Below are 17918 nucleotides of genomic sequence, written 5' to 3' on the forward strand. Positions count from 1 at the left end.
TGTTTGGAATATTTATAAACAAAAAACTGTCAAGAAAAAAATTCTCTCAAGTAATGTTTCTATTTATATTATTCAGATTAGCTTGAGTTCAGTTTTCTAAGGAATTCTAATTTTCTTTCTTATTTGACCTACAAATACTTTCTATACTCTATAAATACTACAGATATTTAAAGAACCTCACGATATCACCAGAATTCCAACTATTATTCTGTTTCTGTAAGCATGTTGCTCTCAAGTGATCCTAAAATATACAATTATTTGCTTTTACATTTTATTCAATGTTTATTTTCAGTGCCCTAGTGTGAACACTTGACAACATTTGAATAATTCCAAATCCTTTTATTATGAAATACGTATGTTTGACATCATTTATGTGAGCAAATGAATCTTATAATAATTTGTTCGTTTAAGATTTATAATCAAAACACAAAAACAACGTGAAGCAGAAAAAACAAACCAACAAGAAATTTAACCTCAAGTTTTTTGCACAATGGAGTGAATATAAATAATGTTTCTATAGAAAACTGTGACAAGCAGCAACTTTTCTATAGAAAACTGTGCCAAGCAGCAACTTTTCTATAGAAAATTGTGCCAAGCAGCAACTTTTCTGTAGAAAACTGTGCCAAGCAGCAACTTTTCTGTAGAAAACTGTGCCAAGCAGCAACTTTTCTATAGAAAACTGTGCCAAGCAGCAACTTTTCTATAGAAAACTGTGCCAAGCAGCAACTTTTCTATAGAAAACTGTGCCAAGCAGCAACTTTTCTATAGAAAACTGTGCCAAGCAGCAACTTTTCTATAGAAAACTGTGCCAAGCAGCATCTTTTCTATAGAAAATTGTGCCAAGCAGCAACTTTTCTGTAGAAAACTGTGCCAAGCAGCAACTTTTCTATAGAAAACTGTGCCAAGCAGCAACTTTTCTATAGAAAACTGTGCCAAGCAGCAACTTTTCTATAGAAAACTGTGCCAAGCAGCAACTTTTCTATAGAAAACTGTGCCAAGCAGCAACTTTTCTATAGAAAACTGTGCCAAGCAGCAACTTTTCTATAGAAAACTGTGCCAAGCAGCAACTTTTCTATAGAAAACTGTGCCAAGCAGCAACTTTTCTATAGAAAACTGTGCCAAGCAGCAACTTTTCTATAGAAAACTGTGCCAAGCAGCAACTTTTCTATAGAAAACTGTGCCAAGCAGCAACTTTTCTATAGAAAACTGTGCCAAGCAGCATCTTTTCTATAGAAAATTGTGCCAAGCAGCAACTTTTCTGTAGAAAACTGTGCCAAGCAGCAACTTTTCTGTAGAAAACTGTGCCAAGCAGCAACTTTTCTATAGAAAACTGTGCCAAGTAGCAACTTTTCTATAGAAAACTGTGCCAAGCAGCAACTTTTCTATAGAAAACTGTGCCAAGCAGCAACTTTTCTATAGAAAACTGTGCCAAGCAGCAACTTTTCTATAGAAAACTGTGCCAAGCAGCAACTTTTCTATAGAAAACTGTGCCAAGCAGCAACTTTTCTATAGAAAACTGTGCCAAGCAGCAACTTTTCTATAGAAAACTGTGCCAAGCAGCAACTTTTCTATAGAAAACTGTGCCAAGCAGCAACTTTTCTATAGAAAACTGTGCCAAGCAGCATCTTTTCTATAGAAAATTGTGCCAAGCAGCAACTTTTCTGTAGAAAACTGTGCCAAGCAGCAACTTTTCTATAGAAAACTGTGCCAAGCAGCAACTTTTCTATAGAAAACTGTGCCAAGCAGCAACTTTTCTATAGAAAACTGTGCCAAGCAGCAACTTTTCTATAGAAAACTGTGCCAAGCAGCAACTTTTCTATAGAAAACTGTGCCAAGCAGCAACTTTTCTATAGAAAACTGTGCCAAGCAGCAACTTTTCTATAGAAAACTGTGCCAAGCAGCAACTTTTCTATAGAAAACTGTGCCAAGCAGCAACTTTTCTATAGAAAACTGTGCCAAGCAGCAACTTTTCTATAGAAAACTGTGCCAAGCAGCAACTTTTCTATAGAAAACTGTGCCAAGCAGCATCTTTTCTATAGAAAATTGTGCCAAGCAGCAACTTTTCTGTAGAAAACTGTGCCAAGCAGCAACTTTTCTATAGAAAACTGTGCCAAGCAGCAACTTTTCTATAGAAAACTGTGCCAAGCAGCAACTTTTCTATAGAAAACTGTGCCAAGCAGCAACTTTTCTATAGAAAACTGTGCCAAGCAGCAACTTTTCTATAGAAAACTGTGCCAAGCAGCAACTTTTCTATAGAAAACTGTGCCAAGCAGCAACTTTTCTATAGAAAACTGTGCCAAGCAGCAACTTTTCTATAGAAAACTGTGCCAAGCAGCAACTTTTCTATAGAAAACTGTGCCAAGCAGCAACTTTTCTATAGAAAACTGTGCCAAGCAGCAACTTTTCTATAGAAAACTGTGCCAAGCAGCAACTTTTCTATAGAAAACTGTGCCAAGCAGCAACTTTTCTATAGAAAACTGTGCCAAGCAGCAACTTTTCTATAGAAAACTGTGCCAAGCAGCAACTTTTCTATAGAAAACTGTGCCAAGCAGCAACTTTTCTATAGAAAACTGTGCCAAGCAGCAACTTTTCTATAGAAAACTGTGCCAAGCAGCAACTTTTCTATAGAAAACTGTGCCAAGCAGCATCTTTTCTATAGAAAATTGTGCCAAGCAGCAACTTTTCTGTAGAAAACTGTGCCAAGCAGCAACTTTTCTATAGAAAACTGTGCCAAGCAGCAACTTTTCTATAGAAAACTGTGCCAAGCAGCAACTTTTCTATAGAAAACTGTGCCAAGCAGCAACTTTTCTATAGAAAACTGTGCCAAGCAGCAACTTTTCTATAGAAAACTGTGCCAAGCAGCAACTTTTCTATAGAAAACTGTGCCAAGCAGCAACTTTTCTATAGAAAACTGTGCCAAGCAGCAACTTTTCTATAGAAAACTGTGCCAAGCAGCAACTTTTCTATAGAAAACTGTGCCAAGCAGCAACTTTTCTATAGAAAACTGTGCCAAGCAGCAACTTTTCTATAGAAAACTGTGCCAAGCAGCAACTTTTCTATAGAAAACTGTGCCAAGCAGCAACTTTTCTATAGAAAACTGTGCCAAGCAGCAACTTTTCTATAGAAAACTGTGCCAAGCAGCAACTTTTCTATAGAAAACTGTGCCAAGCAGCAACTTTTCTATAGAAAACTGTGCCAAGCAGCAACTTTTCTATAGAAAACTGTGCCAAGCAGCAACTTTTCTATAGAAAACTGTGCCAAGCAGCAACTTTTCTATAGAAAACTGTGCCAAGCAGAAACTTTTTTATAGAAAACTGTGCCAAGCAGCAACTTTTCTATAGAAAACTGTGCCAGGCAGCAACTTTTCTATAGAAAACTGTGCCAGGCAGCAACTTTTCTATAGAAAACTGTGCCAAGCAGACACTTTTCTGAAAAGAAATTTGGAATGAAATTAAACACCAACCTCTTTTTGGTTTTGCTTTACCCATAGTGCTTGTATGGTTTTTTAAATTACCCCAAATACAAATATCGGTTACCCTGTTTTGTTTTTTTTTATGTTTTTGACATTTGATTAATCGTTAAAGGTTATTTCATCTTTATTTCTCTCTGCAGAAGTCTGGTTTATTTCTTTGTACATACATGTGTGTAAAAACAAATAAAAGCAACAACAAATAATTTTGTTAAAATTTATGTGTTTTAAAGAATTAAAGCATATTTTATGTACAAATGTGGTTTATGTTTTTTTATTTGAGACTTTAATAAATTAAACTGCAAAAAACAGGAATATGGGTCAAACGATAATATTTGGTTTTGAAATATAACAAGTAAACCAGCACAATTTTTAAATAAAATAAAAATTTCTTTGTTTTAAATAAAGCTTCATAAACTATTTAATGTGTTTGCTGGGTTCTAGCCAGCTAAAAAAGGTATTTTGTGGTTAGTGTTTTATTATCAAACACACATAAAACAACAATTTATAGTTTAAGCAAACACTTTTGTTGTATTTTAAAAAAAATACCATACTTTTCGTTTAATTTATACATTTTACTTGGAGCAAAAACCAAAAAACCCCTTTTTTTTGGGGCCGTTTTTAAAACCAAGTTTCATTTAATTTATTAGCTGCCTTAAAGTATGCAATGCTTTTTTCTTTTTGTAGTATTACTACAAAAACTTTAACTAAGGTTTCTATAGTGAACAAATGTGGGTGTCAATATGTATGTTACACAGTTTCGTTTACAGTTTAGTGTCTGGTTAGTTTAGCTGTTCATGTAGTTCAGTGCAAGTTGTTTAAATTCAGTTGCAGTGTTACGTCATCGTCGCCATTTAAGCCTGGTTTATAAATGAAGGAAGAGCTGGGGATAAAAAAAAGAAAATCCAGTGTAATGTTTTTACATGTCAACGTTTTGTCAACATTGTAATATGTATAGTTTCTTAATAGTTTTGTACAGAAAACAGGGGTCTTATTTCAAATAAATTGCAAACACTTTTCTATAGAAAACTGTTGAATACAGACATTTTTCTATATAAAACGGTAGAATGCAGACACTTTTCTATATAAATCCTTCCAATGACACTTTCTTATAGAAAGCTGGCAAATGCAGATCCTCATGTATAGAAAAATGTCCAATACAAGACTTTTCTATAGAAAACTCTCCAATGCAGACACTTTTCTATAGAAAAATGTCCAATACAAGACTTTTCTATAGAAAACTCTCCAATGCAGACACTTTTCTATAGAAAAATGTTGAATACACACAATTTTCTATAGAAAACTCTACAATTCAGACACTTTTCTATAGAAAACTCTACAATGCAGACACTTTTCTATAGAAAACTTTTCTAAAGAAAACTGTGCAATGCAGACTCGTTTCTATAGAAATCTGATCAATGCAGACACTTTTCTATAGAAAACTTACCAACGCAGACACTTTTCTACAGAAAACTGACCAATGCAGACACTTTTTTATAGCAAACTCTAAAACGCAGACACTTTTCTATAGAAAACTTTTCTAAAGAAAACTGTGCAATGCAGACACTTTTCTATAGAAAACTGACAAATGCAGACACTTTTCTATAGAAAACTCAACAATGCAGAAACTTTTCTATAGAAAACTCTACAATGCAGACACTTTTCTATAGAAAACTTTTCTAAAGAAAACTGTTCAATGCAGACTCGTTTCTATAGAAAACAGACCAATGCAGACACTTTTCTATAGAAAACTCTACAATGCAGACACTTTTCTATAGAAAACTTTTCTAAAGAAAACTGTTCAATGCAGACTCGTTTCTATAGAAAACTGACCAATGCAGACACTTTTCTATAGAAAACTTACCAACGCAGACACTTTTCTACAGAAAACTGACCAATGCAGACACTTTTCTATAGTAAACGGTCTAATGGGGACACTTTTCTGTAGAAAACGGTCCAATGCAGACACTTTTCTGTAGAAAACGGTCCAATGCAGACACTTTTCTATAGAAAAATGTCCAATGCAGACACTTTTCTATAGAAAAATGTCCAATGCAGACACTTTTCTATAGAAAACATACCAATGCAGACACTTTTCTACAGAAAACTGACCAATGCAGACACTTTTCTATAGTAAACGGTCTAATGGGACACTTTTCTATAGAAAAATGTCCAATGCAGACACTTTTCTATAGAAAAATGTCCAATGCAGACACTTTTCTATAGAAAACTTTACAATGCAGACACTTTTCTATAGAAAACTGTCCAATGCCGACACTTTTCTACAGAAAACTCACCAATGCAGACACTTTTCTATTAGAAACTGCCCAATGCAGACACTTTTCTATAGAAAACTTACCAACGCAGACACTTTTCTACAGAAAACTGACCAATGCAGACACTTTTTTATAGCAAACTCTAAAACGCAGACACTTTTCTATAGAAAACTTTTCTAAAGAAAACTGTTCAATGCAGACTTGTTTCTATAGAATACAGACCAATGCAGACACTTTTCTATAGAAAACTGTCCAATGCAGACACTTTTCTACAGAAAACTCACCAATGCAGACACTTTTCTATTAGAAACTGCCCAATGCAGACACTTTTATATACAAAAGTATTCAATGCAGACACTTTTCTATAGAAAGCTGTTCAATGCAGATGCTTTATATAGAAAACTGTCCAATGCAGACACTTTTCTATAGACAATTTTACAATGCAGACACATTTCTATAGGAAACTGTCCAATATAGATACTTTTCTATAGAAAACTGTCCAATGCAGATACTTCTCTATTGAAAACTATCCAATGCAGGCACTTTTCTGTAGAAAACTGTCCAATGCAGAAACTTTTCTATCGAAAATTTTCCAATTCAAACACTTTTCGATAGAAAATTTACTAAATAAGACACCTTTCTATAGAAAACAGTCCAATGCTGACACTTTTCTGTGTAAAACAGTCCAATGCAGACACTTTTCTAAATAAAACTGTTCAATGAAGACTCGTTTCTATAGAATACAGACCAATGCATTCACTTTTCTATAGAAAACTCACCAATGCGTTCACTTTTCTATAGAAAACTCACCAATGCGGACACTTTTCTAAAGAAACCTATCCAATGCAGACACTTTTCTATTAAAAACTGCCCAATGCAGACACTTTCCTATACAAAAGTATTCAATGCAGACACTTTTCTATAGAAAGCTGTTCAATGCAGATGCTTTTAATAGAAAACTGTCCAATGCAGACACTTTTCTATAGACAAATTTCCAATGCAGACAAATTTCTATAGAAAACTGTCCAATACAGATACTTTTCTGTAGAAAACTGTCCAATGCAGACACTTTTCTATAGAACTTTGTTCAATGCAGACACTTTTATACAGAAAAAATTCTAATGCAGACATTTTTCTATAGAACTTTGTTCAATGCAGACACTTTTATACAGAAAAAATTCTAATGCTGACATTTTTCTATAGAACTTTGTTCAATGCGGACACTTTTATACAGAAAAAAGTCAAATGCAGACACTTTTCTATAGACAACTATCCAATGCAGACAAATTTCTATAGAAAACTGTCCAATACAGATACTTTTCTATAGAAAACTGTCCAATACAGATACTTTTCTGTAGAAAACTGTCGAATGCAGACACTTTTCTATAGTAAACGTTCTAATGGGGACACTTTTCTATAGAAAAATGTCCAATGCAGACACTTTTCTATAGAAAAATGTCTAATGCAGACACCTTTCTATCGAAAACTCTCCAATTCAAACACTTTTCGATAGAAAATTGACTAAAGAAGAAACTTGTCTATAGAAAACAGTCCAATGCAGACACTTTTCTGTGGAGAACATTCCAATACAATATAAAATTTTCCAATGCAGACAATTTGCTATAGTAAACTGTTCACTGCAGACACTTTTTTTATAGAAAACTCTTCAATGCAGACACTGATCTGTAGATAGTTGTCCAAAAATCAGAAAATTGTCTAAAGAATACTTACAAATGCAGATACTAAATTCAAAACAATAGAAATGTTCAGAGTCCAGTTAATGATTGTGCAAAGCAGTGAAGCATAACCTTTGTTTTTCAACTTAATAAGAAATGTGGCATGTGAACGTATTTATTGTTTATATTGTTTTTTAATATTTTTTTATATTCATTACACTTTTTTTCCTCTCCTAAAACACTGTCTCACAAATCCACATGCATACATAAATTATACCAAATATCAATGTGGTGACATGTTGGTTATACACTGGTTTTTCTTCTTCTATTATATTATAAAAAAAATCTAACTAACCATGCATACAGTAAGGCTGATTTAGAAAATAAGAAACATTAGAAAAAAAAACTCACAAGAAATAAGCAGAACCATAAGAAACTAAAAAGATTACAAACATGTTTGAAGCGAACTGCTCAAGCCCCCCAAAACAACCACTAGTAAGCAAATGTTTGAGTGGCAAGTAGCTTCAAACATGCCTCCTCTGTATGACAGTTTAAACTTGAGATTTTTCTAAACTAAGTACAACTCGTTTATTCTTCATTCAATATTATTATTTGCTTTGCTTTAGACATTTTACATCAATATTGAGGCAAAATGACATAGTGAAAAGGCTTTACCACAACCCAAATGGATATATAGTTATATAGCAAACAGATCAGCCAGTGAAAGGTGTCAAGTACTAGTTCCATAACGAAAAGAGAAGCTATTTTTTTGACGCCATGTACATATATTTATATATTTTGTTTTGTAAATGGTTTATTTTTTGAGCTAACTTTACATTGGCATAACATATCCGTTTCCTGTTGGTGTTGAGGTTTTCTTTTTAGTCAAGTACTGGCGTTTTTAGTAATTTCTTTTTTTATTTCTCCTTGTTTAAGGAGGGTTTTGTTGCTGAGAAGCAAAAAATCGTGGCTTCCTTGCATTTAAAATGTAAAATGTGGGAAAATGAAAGAAGAGTTATGTTTGCTACAACAAAAAAAAAATATATTTTTATATAAATTTTCCAGCTTTTTATAGATTGAGCTACAAAAATCAACATGGTGTTTAGAACTACACATTGAAGATACGCCATATATAGTTAAAGATAAACCCAGTAAACCTTTTAAAGATTTTCATTTTTAAAAGAAGAAAAATATAACTTTTATGATCATCAGAGACTGATCAAGTTTTCTAAAGAAAAGACTGATCAGAGACTGATCAAGTTTTCTAAAGAAAAGACTGATCAGAGACTGATCAAGTTTTCTATAGAAAATACTTCTGATCAACTTTTCTATAGAGAAGATCATCAGAGACTGATCAACTTTTCTATAGAGAAGATCATCAGAGACTGATCAACTTTTCTCTAGAAAACTTTTCTATAGAAAAGATCATCAGAGACTGATCAACTTTTCTATAGAAAAGATCATCAGAGACTGATCAACTTTTCTATAGAAAAGATCATCAGAGACTGATCAACTTTTCTCTAGAAAACTTTTCTATAGAAAAGATCATCAGAGACTGATCAACTTTTCTATAGAAAAGATCATCAGAGACTGATCAACTTTTCTATAGAAAAGATCATCAGAGACTGATCAACTTTTCTATAGAGAAGATCATCAGAGACTGATCAACTTTTCTCTAGAAAACTTTTCTATAGAAAAGATCATCAGAGACTGATCAACTTTTCTATAGAAAAGATCATCAGAGACTGATCAACTTTTCTATAGAGAAGATCATCAGAGACTGATCAACTTTTCTATAGAGAAGATCATCAGAGACTGATCAACTTTTCTATAGAGAAGATCATCAGAGACTGATCAACTTTTCTCTAGAAAACTTTTCTATAGAAAAGATCATCAGAGACTGATCAACTTTTCTATAGAAAAGATTGATCAGAGACTGATCAACTTTTCTATAGAAAAGATTGATCAGAGACTGATCAACTTTTCTATAGAAAAGATTGATCAGAGACTGATCAACTTTTCTATAGAAAAGATTGATCAGAGACTGATCAACTTTTCTATAGAAAAGATTGATCAGAGACTGATCAACTTTTCTATAGAAAAGATTGATCAGAGACTGATCAACTTTTCTATAGAAAAGATTGATCAGAGACTGATCAACTTTTCTATAGAAAAGATTGATCAGAGACTGATCAACTTTTCTATAGAAAAGATTGATCAGAGACTGATCAACTTTTCTATAGAAAAGATTGATCAGAGACTGATCAACTTTTCTATAGAAAAGATTGATCAGAGACTGATCAACTTTTCTATAGAAAAGATTGATCAGAGACTGATCAACTTTTCTATAGAAAAGATTGATCAGAGACTGATCAACTTTTCTATAGAAAAGATTGATCAGAGACTGATCAACTTTTCTATAGAAAAGATTGATCAGAGACTGATCAACTTTTCTATAGAAAAGATTGATCAGAGACTGATCAACTTTTCTATAGAAAAGATTGATCAGAGACTGATCAACTTTTCTATAGAAAAGATTGATCAGAGACTGATCAACTTTTCTATAGAAAAGATTGATCAGAGACTGATCAACTTTTCTATAGAAAAGATTGATCAGAGACTGATCAACTTTTCTATAGAAAAGATTGATCAGAGACTGATCAACTTTTCTATAGAAAAGATTGATCAGAGACTGATCAACTTTTCTATAGAAAAGATTGATCAGAGACTGATCAACTTTTCTATAGAAAAGATTGATCAGAGACTGATCAACTTTTCTATAGAAAAGATTGATCAGAGACTGATCAACTTTTCTATAGAAAAGATTGATCAGAGACTGATCAACTTTTCTATAGAAAAGATTGATCAGAGACTGATCAACTTTTCTATAGAAAAGATTGATCAGAGACTGATCAACTTTTCTATAGAAAAGATTGATCAGAGACTGATCAACTTTTCTATAGAAAAGATTGATCAGAGACTGATCAACTTTTCTATAGAAAAGATTGATCAGAGACTGATCAACTTTTCTATAGAAAAGATTGATCAGAGACTGATCAACTTTTCTATAGAAAAGATTGATCAGAGACTGATCAACTTTTCTATAGAAAAGATTGATCAGAGACTGATCAACTTTTCTATAGAAAAGATTGATCAGAGACTGATCAACTTTTCTATAGAAAAGATTGATCAGAGACTGATCAACTTTTCTATAGAAAAGATTGATCAGAGACTGATCAACTTTTCTATAGAAAAGATTGATCAGAGACTGATCAACTTTTCTATAGAAAAGATTGATCAGAGACTGATCAACTTTTCTATAGAAAAGATTGATCAGAGACTGATCAACTTTTCTATAGAAAAGATTGATCAGAGACTGATCAACTTTTCTATAGAAAAGATTGATCAGAGACTGATCAACTTTTCTATAGAAAAGATTGATCAGAGACTGATCAACTTTTCTATAGAAAAGATTGATCAGAGACTGATCAACTTTTCTATAGAAAAGATTGATCAGAGACTGATCAACTTTTCTATAGAAAAGATTGATCAGAGACTGATCAACTTTTCTATAGAAAAGATTGATCAGAGACTGATCAACTTTTCTATAGAAAAGATTGATCAGAGACTGATCAACTTTTCTATAGAAAAGATTGATCAGAGACTGATCAACTTTTCTATAGAAAAGATTGATCAGAGACTGATCAACTTTTCTATAGAAAAGATTGATCAGAGACTGATCAACTTTTCTATAGAAAAGATTGATCAGAGACTGATCAACTTTTCTATAGAAAAGATTGATCAGAGACTGATCAACTTTTCTATAGAAAAGATTGATCAGAGACTGATGAACTTTTCTATAGAAAAGATTGATCAGAGACTGATCAACTTTTCTATAGAAAAGATTGATCAGAGACTGATCAACTTTTCTATAGAAAAGATTGATCAGAGACTGATCAACTTTTCTATAGAAAAGATTGATCAGAGACTGATCAACTTTTCTATAGAAAAGATTGATCAGAGACTGATCAACTTTTCTATAGAAAAGATTGATCAGAGACTGATCAATTTTTCTATAGAAAAGATTGATCAGAGACTGATCAACTTTTCTATAGAAAAGATTGATCAGAGACTGATCAACTTTTCTATAGAAAAGATTGATCAGAGACTGATCAACTTTTCTATAGAAAAGATTGATCAGAGACTGATCAACTTTTCTATAGAAAAGATTGATCAGAGACTGATCAACTTTTCTATAGAAAAGATTGATCAGAGACTGATCAACTTTTCTATAGAAAAGATCATCAGAGACTGATCAACTTTTCTATAGAAAAGATCATCAGAGACTGATCAACTTTTCTGTAGAAAATATCATCAGAGACTGATCAACTTTTCTATAGAAAAGATCATCAGAGACTGATCAACTTTTCTATAGAAAAGATCATCAGAGACTGATCAACTTTTCTATAGAAAAGATCATCAGAGACTGATCAACTTTTCTATAGAAAAGATCATCAGAGACTGATCAACTTTTCTATAGAAAAGATCATCAGAGACTGATCAACTTTTCTATAGAAAAGATCATCAGAGACTGATCAACTTTTCTATAGAAAAGATCATCAGAGACTGATCAACTTTTCTATAGAAAAGATCATCAGAGACTGATCAACTTTTCTATAGAAAAGATCATCAGAGACTGATCAACTTTTCTATAGAAAAGATCATCCTAGTCTTATGAACTTTTCTATAGAAAAGATCATCCAAGTCTGATCAACAATTCTGTAGAATAGATCATCATAATCTTGTGAACTTTTCTATAGAAAAGATCGAACAATCTGATCAAATTTTCAATAGGAAATATCACGTCTTTATAGAAGACACTTTTTTTTTCTTTATTGTTTCCAGAATATATTCCATGGGTTATATTTTCCCTATAACTTTTTTCTTTCTGTTTCATTTAATATATGACTGTCTTTACTTGGTTTACTACTTGGTCTGATTGTTGAGTAAGCACGGTGGTACGTGTGTAGACAGTCTTTTGTAAAATCGTCATCCTTCATCCATATTACTGCTTTAGAAAAATCTTTCAACAAAAAAAAGAAACTGCTGTTGAAACGCGACATGCACATGATTAGTTTGTAAAATAAAAGTTATTCAGCAGTAACACAAGTAAGCAGCCAGTATTTTCAGCTTATTTCCTTTTTAAAATGATTTTTTTTCACTGCTCTAGTTGTTTGTAAATGTTTTTAGTCTTTTATCCTTGTACACATAAATAAAATTTTTTGAAAAATAAACAAAATATTGATAAAAATCTAAATGTTTGTATGGTTTTTTAGAGATTGTAGTAGATTTGTTGTTTGTTTTTAAAGCATTCTCTTCAGTCTTTAAGCAAATCAAGTGAAACAATTTGAGCATGTAAAATTTAAATACTTACAAAATGTAAGGGGGATATAAAAGAGTTGTACATACCTGGAAGAAAAAAAATGAAAAGACAATTAGTGAGTTTTTGAATAATTTAAAGATAAAAATATCCTCAATGTAAATGTTACTTATAAAAGTTCAACTATCTAATTTCTAGATTACCAAGTGACAGTAAAGTAACATAACTATTAAAACTATTTTGTGTAAAGTTAAATATTCCTTTTTATTTACTTTAAAGCAATGTGGAAGCTTATTTAGTTATAATATATAGTTTCATATTAAGTTTAAAACATGTGATCGTCCATTGGATTTTGTTCCCAAAATGCCATCATTCCTCCATGCTGTTATCTTTTTTGTCTATTTTTAACACATTTTCAATTCTAAACTTAACAAAACCTTAACAAATTATAACTTCCACAGCATAAATTAAAACAAGTCAAACAAAAAACCCTCAAAAAAATTAAGTTAACCAAGTTAAACTAACGTTTATATACTAGCGATAAAAAAACTCAACTAAAATCAACCAATTGACCCTTATTTTTTCAACATACGAATTAAATGCATTGAAGCATTCAATAGAAAACAGCAAAAGCTGTAACACGTACAAAATTTGTTAAGGTTTTTTTCTTGCCACATGCATCCAATTATGATTTTCTTACGCACTACTTAACATTATAAAGGACTTCTTAAATTTTAGACTTATATTTTTAGATTGTGTGTTTTTTTTTTTCATAAATACACACATCAACATTTTTTGTGGTCAATTGACAACAAAATTCAACCCAAATCGGTGAAAAAAAAATACAACCAATTGAGAAAAATTAAAACATGGTGGGTGGTTTTGTGGAACATACATAAGTAGAAACAAATTGTTGGCAGTAAATCCCTCAAACTTACATTCAATGTGTAGATGATGTGTTTGAAATACGAATAAAATAAAATCGAATAGAATATATATAAAAAAAGAAGTACCGAAACATGTAGACAACAATGATGTTGAAGAAAATGACAAGAACAAGGCAAATGACTTTGAGACTTAAGACTTGAAGTTTGAATGTGTGTATGTAACTGCACAGTGGTCCAATAAAGTAACAATTCCAAAGAAAATTTAAAAAATTTCATTACAGAATGATGAACTTTTCTATAGAAAAGATCATCCTAGTCTGATGAACTTTTCTATAGAAAAGCTCATCCTAGTCTGATGAACTTTTCTATAGAAAAGCTCATCCTAGTCTGATGAACTTTTCTATAGAAAAGCTCATCCTAGTCTGTTGAACTTTTCTATAGAAAAGCTCATCCTAGTCTGATGAACTTTTCTATAGAAAAGCTCATCCTAGTCTGATGAAATTTTCTATTGAAAAGCTCATCCTAGTCTGATGAAATTTTCTATAGAAAAGCTCATCCTAGTCTGATGAACTTTTCTATAGAAAAGCTCATCCTAGTCTGATGAACTTTTCTATAGAAAAGCTCATCCTTGTCTGATGAACTTTTCTATAGAAAAGCTCATCCTAGTCTGATGAACTTTTCTATAGAAAAGCTCATCCTAGTCTGATGAACTTTTCTATAGAAAAGCTCATCCTAGTCTGATGAACTTTTCTATAGAAAAGCTCATCCTAGTCTGATGAACTTTTCTATAGAAAAGCTCATCCTAGTCTGATGAACTTTTCTATAGAAAAGCTCATCCTAGTCTGATGAAAGCTCATCCTAGTCTGATGAACTTTTCTATAGAAAAGCTCATCCTAGTCTGATGAACTTTTCTATAGAAAAGCTCATCCTAGTCTGATGAACTTTTCTATAGAAAAGCTCATCCTAGTCTGATGAACTTTTCTATAGAAAAGCTCATCCTAGTCTGATGAACTTTTCTATAGAAAAGCTCATCCTAGTCTGATGAACTTTTCTATAGAAAAGCTCATCCTAGTCTGATGAACTTTTCTATAGAAAAGCTCATCCTAGTCTGATGAACTTTTCTATAGAAAAGCTCATCCTAGTCTGATGAACTTTTCTATAGAAAAGCTCATCCTAGTCTGATGAACTTTTCTATAGAAAAGCTCATCCTAGTCTGATGAACTTTTCTATAGAAAAGCTCATCCTAGTCTGATGAACTTTTCTATAGAAAAGCTCATCCTAGTCTGATGAACTTTTCTATTGAAAAGCTCATCCTAGTCTGATGAACTTTTCTATTGAAAAGCTCATCCTAGTCTGATGAACTTTTCTATTGAAAAGCTCATCCTAGTCTGATGAACTTTTCTATTGAAAAGCTCATCCTAGTCTGATGAACTTTTCTATTGAAAAACTCATCCTAGTCTGATGAACTTTTCTATTGAAAAGCTCATCCTAGTCTGATGAACTTTTCTATTGAAAAGCTCATCCTAGTCTGATGAACTTTTCTATTGAAAAGCTCATCCTAGTCTGATGAACTTTTCTATAGAAAAGCTCATCCTAGTCTGATGAACTTTTCTCTAGAAAAGCTCATCCTAGTCTGATGAACTTTTCTCTAGAAAAGCTCATCCTAGTCTGATGAACTTTTCTATAGAAAAGCTCATCCTAGTCTGATGAACTTTTCTATAGAAAAGCTCATCCTAGTCTGATGAACTTTTCTATAGAAAAGCTCATCCTAGTCTGATGAACTTTTCTATAGAAAAGCTCATCCTAGTCTGATGAACTTTTCTATAGAAAAGCTCATCCTAGTCTGATGAACTTTTCTATAGAAAAGCACATCCTAGTCTGATGAACTTTTCTATAGAAAAGCACATCCTAGTCTGATGAACTTTTCTATAGAAAAGCACATCCTAGTCTGATGAACTTTTCTATAGAAAAGCACATCCTAGTCTGATGAACTTTTCTATAGAAAAGCACATCCTAGTCTGATGAACTTTTCTATAGAAAAGCACATCCTAGTCTGATGAACTTTTCTATAGAAAAGATCATCCTAGTCTGATGAACTTTTCTATAGAAACGATCATCCTAGTCTGATGAACTTTTCTATAGAAACGATCATCCTAGTCTGATGAACTTTTCTATAGAAACGATCATCCTAGTCTGATGAACTTTTCTATAGAAACGATCATCCTAGTCTGATGAACTTTTCTATAGAAAAGATCATCCTAGTCTGATCAACTTTTCTATAGAAAAGATCATCCTAGTCTGATCAACTTTTCTATAAAAAAGATCATCCTAGTCTGATCAACTTTTCTATAGAAAAGATCATCAGACTAGATCAACTTTTCTATAGAAAAGATCATCAGACTAGATCAACTTTTCTATAGAAAAGATCATCAGACTAGATCAACTTTTCTATAGAAAAGATCATCAGACTAGATCAACTTTTCTATAGAAAAGATCATCAGACTAGATCAACTTTTCTATAGAAAAGATCATCAGACTAGATCAACTTTTCTATAGAAAAGATCATCACATAGTGTTCTTAGTAAAATTTTTTGCATTTCATTTACATTTAAAGCCTCTTCTGACCCACTGTCCAGCTCGCTGCTGGACAAGAAATATAAATTATAATTCTGTCTGATGATGATGTCTACAGACACACCTACATTGTCAACCACACATGGTCAGTGTGGCACTGACTGAAAAGATACAGACCCAGAGCATGTGTGAAATTTTGCCAAACAACTGCTGGAGATTTTCCCAACAGTTTCTAATTTCCAACAGCAAAAAATATGTCTGATCTATTTTATTTTATGTTTTTGAAAGAAGATACATTTTTTGGCATAATTTTTTGTTTGTTGTAGGTATTTTTATTAGTTTGGAAGAGGAAGGAGTAGGAAAAACAAATTAAAATAAGTTTTGTAGCTTAAAGCTAAATAATAATATTTTTATAGTTTAATGAATTGAAGCATTAAAGCTGAATTAAGATGATGATGTGTTTCTCTTTGGGACTTTGACAGAAACTTAAAAATATTCGTAAATATGCATTTAATCGGGCTTGAATACCTTTTTGGGTCTTTGTGCAAAAAGGCGAGTAGTAAATGACAACCCTTTAGTGTTCAAGTATTTGGAAAAAAGGCTGCCAACATGTGGGTTGATTCCCATGAGTGAGAGATGTAAGTGTTTTGGCAGGATTTAAATAATAGTTGAAGCAATGTTTCCAGTGAATTCTTTTGCTGTTTGGTCAATTGCCATGGAGTGCTTGTTTTCCGTTTGCTGCTTTTAGTTGTAATTATACTTAAAATCCAGTGTCTTTAATTATGTTTAACAATAAATATGGATCATGGTTGAAAGAATAAATTAATTATTGATATTACGAGGAGGGTAAAACATACTAGATTTTATCTGCAAAGACTTTACCAAATGTTTACAACAACCGTCGTTACTCATTTTAACATTGTTCAATACATCTCCTTGTAAATGCCATTTTAAGTCAATTCAATTAGTTTTTCGCCATTTTATTTTTCTTCTTTATAAAATTCTTTGCTTTTTTCCTTCCCAAACTTAACTTTATTACAACAACTTTTAAACGTTTTTGCTGCACATACGTTCTTCCCTGCTGATGAGATTTTTTGTGTAATTTCCATATAAATACGCTTTATTTTATATCGAATTAATTATTAAGTTTAATTAAAATGCCACATGAGCAGAAGGTACACTTTTTTTTGCGTATTTGCACAGCCAAACTATAATGAGCTGACAAACAAAAAGGAATGCGTCCGTCAATAGCAAAAAGACAACAAGAATTCGAGCGTAATATTCAAGCTGAACGAAGGTATAAATTGAGCTTTTAAATGAAGTTGAAAGAAAAATTTGATTAAGTGCCAATTTAAGGGAAAATTGAAAAAAAAGCTTTTAGCGATAAGGCAAATTAAATTGCAATTTAATGGTTAATAATTAAAGGATTTTAAACTTTAAAATAATAGTTTAGTTGCATTAAATTCTTCAATAGAAAAGTTCATCAGAGACTGTTCAGATTTCTATAGAAAATTTCACTACAGAATGATGAACTTTTCTATAGAGAAGACCATGGCAAAACGATCATGTTTTCTACCGAAAAGATCATCACACAACGATCATATTTTCTAATGAAGAGACCATGGCAAAGCGATCATGTTTTCTACCGAAAAGATC

Source organism: Calliphora vicina, chromosome 3, assembly GCF_958450345.1.
Source record: "Calliphora vicina chromosome 3, idCalVici1.1, whole genome shotgun sequence".
NCBI lineage: Eukaryota > Metazoa > Arthropoda > Insecta > Diptera > Calliphoridae > Calliphora > Calliphora vicina.